This window comes from Silene latifolia, chromosome 2 (genome assembly GCF_048544455.1).
Source record: "Silene latifolia isolate original U9 population chromosome 2, ASM4854445v1, whole genome shotgun sequence".
Taxonomy (NCBI): Eukaryota; Viridiplantae; Streptophyta; class Magnoliopsida; order Caryophyllales; family Caryophyllaceae; genus Silene; species Silene latifolia.
The window spans coordinates 107,389,572-107,399,684 of record NC_133527.1 but is presented as its reverse complement, the minus strand read 5'-3'; the positions used below and the strand labels follow the sequence as shown (position 1 = coordinate 107,399,684).

Here is a 10,113-nt window from a genome sequence, read left to right as displayed (position 1 = left end):
GTTATTTGGGACTGAGTTGCGTCGTAAAGAGGCGTGCTCGGGAAGGGTCTTGAAGACGTGAAAACTGGGCATGAACCGTGTAAGTTTCCGGACTGTTTTGGTGGCTGTTTTGAGGAAAGGGCGTGGCTGGGAATGGTGGTTTAGGTGGCGGATGTTTGGGACGTATTTTTGGGCTGCCCAAATGGTCCATGAGCCGGGATTATGGGTGCTCATAGCGTAGGCTCGGTTATTTGAAATAATTAATTTTCCGCCTCGTATTTTATAAAACGCGATCCGTTAAACGTTGTTCATATATATACCTACCTTTCATGATTTACACTTATTAAATCCCGTTATTTAATTATTTAAATTTCCGTCTCAAATATGCCCATGTACTCGTCTAGTTACTTAGCTATGGGGCATTTGGGTTTGGCGCCAATTACATAGGTTGAAACATTTAAATTTCCGACCCGTGTTTTATATAACATGACTCGTTAAATATCGTTCTTTTACGTATTATGTTTTATTTATTTCATTCACTTGGTTTTATTTGTTGGACTCTTTTGGTACAAATTGTTGGGCTCATTTGGTCTTACTTGTTGAGTTCATATGGTTTTATTTATTGGACTCATTATACCTTGTTTTTTTGGGCTCACCATATTTCTTTTGTTGGACTTGTCCCATGATAGAATTGTTTGGGCCAATCTCATGTTTTATAGTAGTCTTGTAAATTAGTTACTTGTGCGTGTTTCCACTTTGTTCCCGTAAATTTCACATCACGTAAATTATTCATTATCATTTATTATATTTTATTTAACCGGCATGTTAAATTATAAAGTGGAATGTTTATTAATATAAATCAAGTATGAGATATTTATTATAAGTAGTTACTTGTAGTCACTACTACAGATACAGGCTATAACAACGGTCAAAAACCGTTGTTATATAAAAAAGCGGACGTTGTTAAAGCGTCCGTTGTAAAAGGTTATAACAACGGTTGGTTTTCTTAAGGAAACCGTTGTTAAAAATATTAAAAACGGTTTTAAGTATAAAAACCCGTTGTGGAAAGTGTGACTCAATTTTGGGGGGAAAGTTATAACAACGGATTTTAATATACAAAACCGTTGTTATAACTAAAGACAACGGGTTGTTTGTAAATAACCGTTGTTGTTTGTTCTTAAAAAATAAAAAAAAATTAAATTAAATATTACTAGATGCATGCATAATTACGGCCCGTTAGAATTCCGATGCATGCATTATTACTGACATCACTGTACATATGAACGGATAATATGGAATGAGAAGGGTTAGTAATAAGATTTGAAGCAGCATTATTGAGAGATATGATGATGATTATGGCACAACTTCCTAACATATATATTAATTAAAAAGCAACTCAACCCACACATTGCTTAGTATAAATACATTGCATTATCTCAACTAACATTTCCATTATCTCAATATATTCATCTCCAAACCCTAACTGCTAAAACAAACTCTACTTAATCTTTCAAAACAAACTCCAAAAACTCCAACAAAATGAATGATTTCATCCTTAAGACTCTTACCATGATCGAGAACAACAACAACTTCATCCGCCGGTTCCTCCATATTGAGGAAAGTTTCAGAAGCTACCTTGCGGATGCTCGATCCGCACCGAAGCACGCCAAAGAAGATGGCTTGACGGAGCGGCGAGCGATTTGCGGCTATATGACGATATAGCAAGCTGCTGAACGGAACCTCCAAATAGCCAAGGAGGAGAGGACGGATACGATAGAGCGGAATAAGATCCTCTATGAAAATATAAGAATTGCATTTTTATATATGTAATTTTTTTTTTTAATTTATGTATTTATAAATATATATATATATATATATATATATATATATATATATATATATATATATATATATATATATATATATATATATATATATATAGGGTCGGGTCAAAGTGCGAACTAAAGTTCAGTGCGAACCGTACGAACTTGTTCTTTAAGAATCAGATCACCTAAGCCCAGTCAGTAAAAAAAGGCCCATTTGCCTCCCAAACCCGTACATCACTTTATCTCTAACTCTCTCTCTTTCATCCTTAGTCCCTGACTCCCTTTATTCACCAGCGCCCTCGACCGACAAACATTAGCGGCAACCATCGTCGTTAGTTCTCATCCTTCTCTTTTCTTGGCTTTCTCTCTACACATCGCGCAATCCTCGTCGTCGGCTCGTCGCCTGCACCACCACTCTCGCTGAATTCATTTCAACATTCCTAATTTTGGTAATTATTTCTCCCAAATTTGACCTAGTTCAAAGAAATCGAACCTTAATTGCTGATTCTTTTTTGTGAACTTTTCGGGTAGTCGCGGAAAAAGTGCAAGCATCGAAATCACGAGTAAGACTCTCATTCTTCTGGTATAGAACTTGTCATCACATTACGAAATCGATCATTACAACTGATTTTTGATGACTGAGTTGGGTTATGACCCTAATTTCATAGATTCCCATTCTGCGTTGTTTACTTATAGTCTAGAGACTCGAATGGTGCCTAGGCATCGTGTTTTGTCGATTTGAGTGTTTGTTAGATTACAACTTTTATACTGTCATCATTAAAACTGGTGCCATCTGAGGTGGCCATTGATATTGTCGGTGGGTGGATACACAAAATGATGCTCCAGGTACACATAATTCTACTCTAAGATACACAAATCGACAAGTGTATCTGAATGTATAATAGATGTATCTAGACTAAGTAATATGTGTATCTAGGTAATAGTAAAAAAGATTGCATCTTTCTGTTAAAAAGGGTATGAAATTATCAGGTTTAACTATTATTGATTTTTAATAATTTTTTCCCAATCTAGATGGATAGATGCTGCGAAGTTTATGACAGTAGCATCATGAAGTGGGAAGCATTGCAATTCCAATGATCCTTCATGCTAACTCGATAGAAGTGGGAGCTATGGTAATTGAGTTGACATCGTTCTTGTTATTTGTTTGTCTTGTTTTATGCTTCCACCGCGTTAGTCTCCATGATGAAAGGTAGAACGCGCTTTCGCCATTAAGCGTGTGGTAGTATCATTGAATGAGGTATCCTGGCTGTGATATTAAATTGTGCATTATGATGCTATGTATCGAGTTAAACAGAGACCTTGATTTTTTTTATAACATAATTGAATCTGAGCCTTGGATATACATCCGTGTTAGACACTTCCAAGTTCCAACACTTCTAACTGAACATAGCCCGAGGTTACCTTTGATTACAATACCGTCACAAAAAAATAAAAAGGAAACAAATAATTTGATATAGACGAAGTAGTTATTTTGATTTTATAGTTGCTGATTTGTTATTATACTCCATGTCTAACAAACTGCTGAATTTGTTTTTACGCAGCTATTAATGTTCCGTATCCTCATGATTGGATTAGATTTGTGGTTTTTAGAAAGAGATTTCCTTATCATGGAGTAGTTTATCGATATTAGTAAGAAATCTAAAAGGTGGTACGTTTTGTGTTCCTCTGAATTAGTGAGTAATTGCTTTTGTTTGCTTGAGTTAGTGACGGTTTAATTTGTTTAATTCCTCGATCTATAAAGTATGTGACCGTGATTATTAATCATAACTGGATGGATGCTTTCATATGTAATTTTTATTGTATTCTCTGCATTCATTATATCAGCGGTCAGATCAAACAAATATATGTAGTTCGCTATCCTTGATGAATTAGGTCATAAGTCATAAGTGGATGCTTTCATATGTTAGTTTTGTTATAGGATAAGAGATACTGATAATTGATTAAATTAGTTGGTAATTAACTATGAAATGTTGGTTAATTATGTTAGGCTGATGTTCATCTAGATGATGGAGCTTATGCTAGAGCAGCTGTTCCTAGTAGCGCATCCACTGGTGAGTTTTCCCTGGTTGAAATAGTTTAAAGTGATCTTATGTTCTTTGTAAACTCGGTTATTCTTAAAAATTATCCTGTGGTTTTGTGATATTAGGAGTCTACGAAGCTCTTGAGCTCAGGGATGGAGGTTCTGACTTCTGACTTCATGGGAAAAGGTGTTCTTAAGGTAATTTTTGGTTTCCTCTTCGCTAATGTATTGCATTTTGTCCATTAATGGAGTTGTTTCCGCTTGCAGTGTTTTGTTTGGCTTTTTTAGGCTGTCAAGAATGTAAATGAAATTAATGGCCCTGCGTTGGTTGGCAAGGTATGCGCTTTTCAGTGCACTTTATTTGAGTGTCTGATAATTGAGATCATCAGTTCAGCACTTTCAGAAGATTATGCAAATTATCTGTTATGGTTCGGGTGTAGCTATGATGTTTGTTTTGATTTTTTATATCCTTTTGTATTATTCTCCACAGGACCCAACTCAGCAGACTGAAATTGACAACTTCATGGTTCAACAACTCGATGGAACTGTCAATGAGTGGGGATGGTGCAAGCAGAAGGTAAATACTGTGTTCATAATTGTATCTTTTTGCTTGACTTAGTCCTAATGTATGATTTGATTGTCGGTTTTCTTTTCTCACAACTTTGAAAATGTTCCTTTCTCTGCAGTTGGGAGCAAACACCATCTTAGCTGTTTCCCTTGCTGTCTGCAAAGCTGGAGCCCAAGTCAATAAAATTTCTAGTGCTAGCAGAATGCAGTTCTGCACCTCAGTAACACCCCCTGGCACTTTTGCAGTGGCAACCGCGATCCAGCTGTGTTTAACTCCGGACAGCCCTCAACTGTGATGATTAGACTGTGATCTTCTATGACAATATCTGCAATCGGCTTTTAAAGACGAGATATAAAACTGAGGCCTAATATTATTGGTGACTGTGATGGCATTGTCTATCCAATTATATTGCCAATCCAATCCAAGAGCGCTACTCTAGCAATGCTCATGGTATACCTCACCTCGAAGAAAACAGCCCGAGAGCAGTTAAGGGGTGTCACATAGCATGGGAGAAGAGAGTTTTTGCTACCTCGCTCAGTACGCTGTTCTATTAATACTCTAATGTCTAGCAGTCTGCTAAAAAAATTGTACGATCTAATGAGCTTATCAGCTCCTTTGATGTTCAGAATCGAAGTCACCAAATTGTAAATTTGGACATTCTCAAAAGATGGCACCTTCCGTCTCCTCGCAAATTGAGGCCCATGAGCAATGAAAATGGTCCTCATGGAAAAGAAGGCGTTATCATACCCGTGTGCACCTCCACATTCCTACTTGTTAGAATTCGTCATCTCTATCTTATAACCCTCTTCCGGAAGCCCAATTATAGGCGGAATTCTATAACTCTCAGGCAACATGTAGTATATGTTGACCCTATATTCAACACTCGGGTAAGACGACAAGGTTTTGGCAATGGAGGGTCAGCCTTGTACAAAATTGATCAAAGCTTCACTGCCTTCACAACCTATCATCCTCATACCCAAAGGGGTTACTGTGAAATCTTGTACGATCTAATGAGATTCAAACCCTAAAAAAATTACTACGATTATATTTAGTACTCCCTCCCACAAGTACTTTCAAAAATTAAAAAATTGTACGATCTAATGAGTATAAATATAAATAATAAGGACCGTGTATAATGATGTATATCTAGCTAGCAAGAGATGTGTATCTAGTAAGGTAAAGAAGTGTATATAGCTTGCTAGATATGTGTATCTAGCAAGTTAAATAAGTGTATCTAGCTAGCTAAAGAATTGTATCTAGCAAGGCAAAAGAGTATTTAGCAAGGTAAATGAGCGTATCTAGCTTGCTAGAGATGTGTATCTAGCAAGGTAAATAAGTGTATCTAACAAGTTAAAAAAGTGTATGTAGCTATCTAGCAAGGTAAAAGAGTGTATTTAGTAAGGTAACAAAATGTATCTAACTTTCTAGAGATGTGTATCTAGCAAGGTAAATAAGTGTATCGAACAAGTTAAAAGAGTGTATGTAGCTTGTTAGAGGAGTATATCTAGCAAGGTAGTTGTTCGGAATCTTTAAATGAGTTGATGAGATTGTACAACGAACGCTCAATACGTCGATTTATATTCCTATTTTATAGGTCATTAATTAATACTCCTATTACCTTTTGTTAATCATGTCGCTTAACCAAAACACAATCAATTTTATTTTATTTTATTTTACCAACGTATTATGTCGATTAACCAAAACACAATCAATTTTATTTTATTTTATTTTACCAACGTATTATAGTAAAATACTTTGCCTATGATTGTATTATTCTCTAATTGAGTACCATACAATTTAAAAATGACGTCAAATGTTAAGTTAGTGACGTGATTGTCGAGAAAGTGTTACAAATAACTAGATACACATGGTATTACTACTAGATACATGTGTATCTACTAGTTATATGAAGTGTATGTAAAGGCATAGTACATGTATCCACCAACTACCACAGCCAATACCACCGTCACTGTCCCCACCACCACCGTCACTGTCCCCACCACCACCGCCACCCACCTCACAACCACTGCATCACCGCCTTTCACCTTATCTACATTGCCCAAACTTAAATTACCACTCCCCACCACCACCACACCTATCACCACCAGTCCACCACCACCGCCCACAACCGCCAACACCATCGTCTCCCACCACCATTCAATGTATTTGGACTCGAATCCTATGTACCCTCCAACCCAGACTCACTCGGCGATCCCGCTGACTACAACTGCAACCGCAACTCCAACACCACACCTCAATTAGCGCCGTGAACATTCGCCGGCAACATTTTTGACAGCCTAGAAAATATCGACGCCATTAACAACACTGACCCTTCTTTTTCTTTTCTGTGCGGCATCGACCCCAACTGCCACCCCAACTCCGACACCCCACCGGCCTGAACACCGCTGAATAATTTTCCGCCATCGAAGGCCTTTTTTACTCTAACAGTTCTGATTTGTCCATTATTACTCTTATTTTTTTCACAACTATACTTTGTTTTTAATAGATCTTACAATAACAAATATTTAAAGAATATATAGAATAATTGGGATTTAAACCACCAAAATAACTCAATGAACTACCAGCTTAGCAACGTCACCACCATTGTTCGTGGTAACCAGTGATGTCACCGATGACGTCTTCTGGTTTAAGAGAACATAGAAACACGAAAGAAAAAGAGGTCGAACTCCGGCGACACGCTTGTCGGAGTGTCGGGCAGATAGCTTGTCGGAGCTCCGGCACCGGCGTCACTTTATTAACCAGCAGTAGAAGTTAGTAAAGCAAACTTAGTAGGGGTGGGTAGTGTGTGAGAGTACTCGTGGAAGTGGTAGTTGGTGTGAGTTGAGACCATAGATCTGCTTTTAATTGAAGGTTATTATTGAGTTCGTAAGTTCGCACCGAACTTTAGGTTCGCACAGGATCCTATTTCTATAAATATATATATATATATATATATATATATATATATATATATATTAATTATGTTTATCTTGCTTCTTCATCTTGCTTCTTCATTGTTTTACTAACTAATTATGCGAACAATACTTAAACAAATAACATAATGGTCGATAAAAACACATACATGCAAAAGAAATAAATAGAAAAAGAAAATAATGACGATGAAACTAACGATGTGGCGAGATTTACCCGATAAATACGAACGTAATAGACGATGAAATCAACAAAGTGACGGCGAGAAGATAAAGCGACGATGAGAAAGTGAGAAAGAGAGAAAGAGAGAAAGAGAGTGTGTGTTTTGTGTTTGTTTGTCTGCTGTGTTTGTGTTTGTGTATTAAGGGTTGTGTTTTGTGGCTACAGCAGACTTTTGTTTGTGTGGTTTATAGTATGGAAGGTATTGACAACGGTTATTAAACAACAACCGTTGTGAAATATGTTTTAACAACGGTTGTAAAAAACACCCGTTGTTAAATAAGTTTTAACAACGGGTTTCAAAAATAACCGTTGTGATTACTTTTCACTAACTTTGCGCCAATTTTGCGCCAAATTATTAACAACGGTTGTGCATGTGTGACCTGTTGTTAAAACTAATAACAACGGTTTTTATAACCATACCCGTTGTAATTGATTTTAGTAAAATTCGCGCCATACATTCTACAACGTCTATTGTGATTTTCGTGAATAATCGTTGTTAAAGGGGCGTTGTAGTTGCCTGGATTTGTAGTAGTGAGTGAGTCGTACTCTAGATAATATCTAGTATTGTTCGGTTGTGAGAGTCTTGGTTCTACCGGATACTAGGGGTGAGCCTGAGGCCCTCTAGTTGCGGTATGAACGTCGGGAGTGATGTTCCCATCCGTACTTATGGTGATGCTGGCCATAAGTATGAATGTGACATTAATCATCCCGGCCCTGAGTCACGGTCCTATCGGATACTAGGGGTGAGCCAGAGGCCCTCTAGTTGCGATATGATTCGTCGGGAGTGATGTTCCCATCCGTACTTATGGTGAGATGCAAGCCATAAATATGAATGTGACATTAATAATCCCGTTTTATGTGCTTGTTTTTTGTGCTTGTTTGTTGTACTTGTTTGTTGTATTTGGCCATGTTTTAAAGGTAACCGCTGAGTCAGATACTTGTTTGTTGTGTCTCGGACATGTTTTAAAGGTAACCTCTGAGTCGGACACTTGTTTGTTGTATTTGTCTATGTTTTAAAGGTGACCGCTGAGCCAGATACTTGTTTGTTGTGTCTCGGACATGTTTTAAAGGTAACCTCTGAGTCGGACACTTGTTTGTAGTATTTGGACATGTTTTAAAGGTAACCGCTGAGCCAGATACTTTATGTGTTGTGCCTCGGACATGTTTTAAAGGTAACCGCTGAGCCAGATACTTTAGAGGTCGTGCCTTGGACATGTTTTAAAGGTAACCGCTGAGCCAAGGTATTTAAGGACTTGTGTCTCGGACATGCTTTAAAGGTAGCCTCTGAGCCGGATGCTTTGCCTATTATGTGATGTTAGTAGTCCCTTTTCATGTATTGTATGTTGTTTGGTTTTCAAAGTTGGATGTATCATATGCCTTATCTATGATTGACTACGCATGTTTTGAATGTTTGTCTCATGTCTGAGTGCTTGCATCAAATAGTTATATTCATGATGTTCTAATATGTTCTTGTTTATCTGTGTTTCGACATTTTGTGTCTGGGAAAACCTTGAGTTACTCTCCACTGACTGTGGCGTTCATGTTTACATGAATGACAGGTGGTGCAGATGCTTACGTGGGGAAGACGTGTGGGCTAGCGAGAACTAAACCCTTGGACCTTAGTTATCTAGTTTAGAAACCCTTTAGTTGTTTATTCGTGGGATATCTTTTCCCCGCTTTCTAGACTTGGGTTGTAATAACCTAAGTTTGTCAATTATTGTATTTGATTCTTTTCTTTTGGCACCCGCGTGTTAGTATTTAATCAGTAATTTAAAAGTTTTTAAAAAACTCAGTAATTTCCGCTTTAATTTATTGGTTATATTTTCCGCTTTATCGCGGGGTGTCACAGTGACGGTGTTGGTGTGGAGAGGTTGTGACAGCTGTGATGCTGTGTGCTGTGATTGTGGTGGAGTCACTTGCGGGAGTGGCTTCACACCCTAGTTCGCCCTCCGTGGAACTCGCCACGGGAGGGGATGTGCACATTAAGGGATAGAGATTGTTTTAGTCGCTCCTTGATGAGCTGGACTTGGTGGGATCGGCTGTGGTCACCCACTGGCGGCGTGGATTACCTGTTGCGATGGGTAATCTGGCAGGGCTACACACTTCGGTGTGTAGTCGGTTACTATGAGAGATCGGGAGACTGGGGATTGTGGATGATCAGCTGGTTACCGTGTTGTTTGTCTTGCATTGATTGAGTAATACTGACCCCGTGTTGTTATTTGTAAAACCTGCGGTGATCCATTCAGGGATGGTGAGCAGACTTGACAGGTATTGCTTTTGGTGAGCTTGGGACAGTCATGGGGAAATTTGTCATCATCAGTCGTAGCATCACTGTTCGAGTCGTAGTTATGATTTTTAGTTGTTAGACATTTATTTATATTTCGTTGGATCAGTTTGGGATTTGGTTTTGATGTAAACATTATATCATTGGTACTTTAATAAATGTGCTTAGTTCAGACGCTTTTGATATTTACTAACCTCAGGTAACCGAGATGGTAACACACTTTCATGGTAGGGTGGTCCTGGTAAGGCACCTTGGTATGAGG

The 10,113-nt window shown here is 38.0% G+C and overlaps 1 long non-coding RNA gene across 1 annotated transcript; it reads left to right on the top strand.

The window, feature by feature from the left end:
• Positions 1-4,123: 4,123 nt before the first annotated feature.
• LOC141630024 (uncharacterized) lies at positions 4,124-4,603 on the top strand. The gene is made up of 3 exons (XR_012537410.1): positions 4,124-4,182; positions 4,337-4,423; positions 4,533-4,603. It is a non-coding gene; the product is annotated as an uncharacterized LOC141630024 (long non-coding RNA).
• The last annotated feature ends 5,510 nt before the right edge of the window (positions 4,604-10,113 follow it).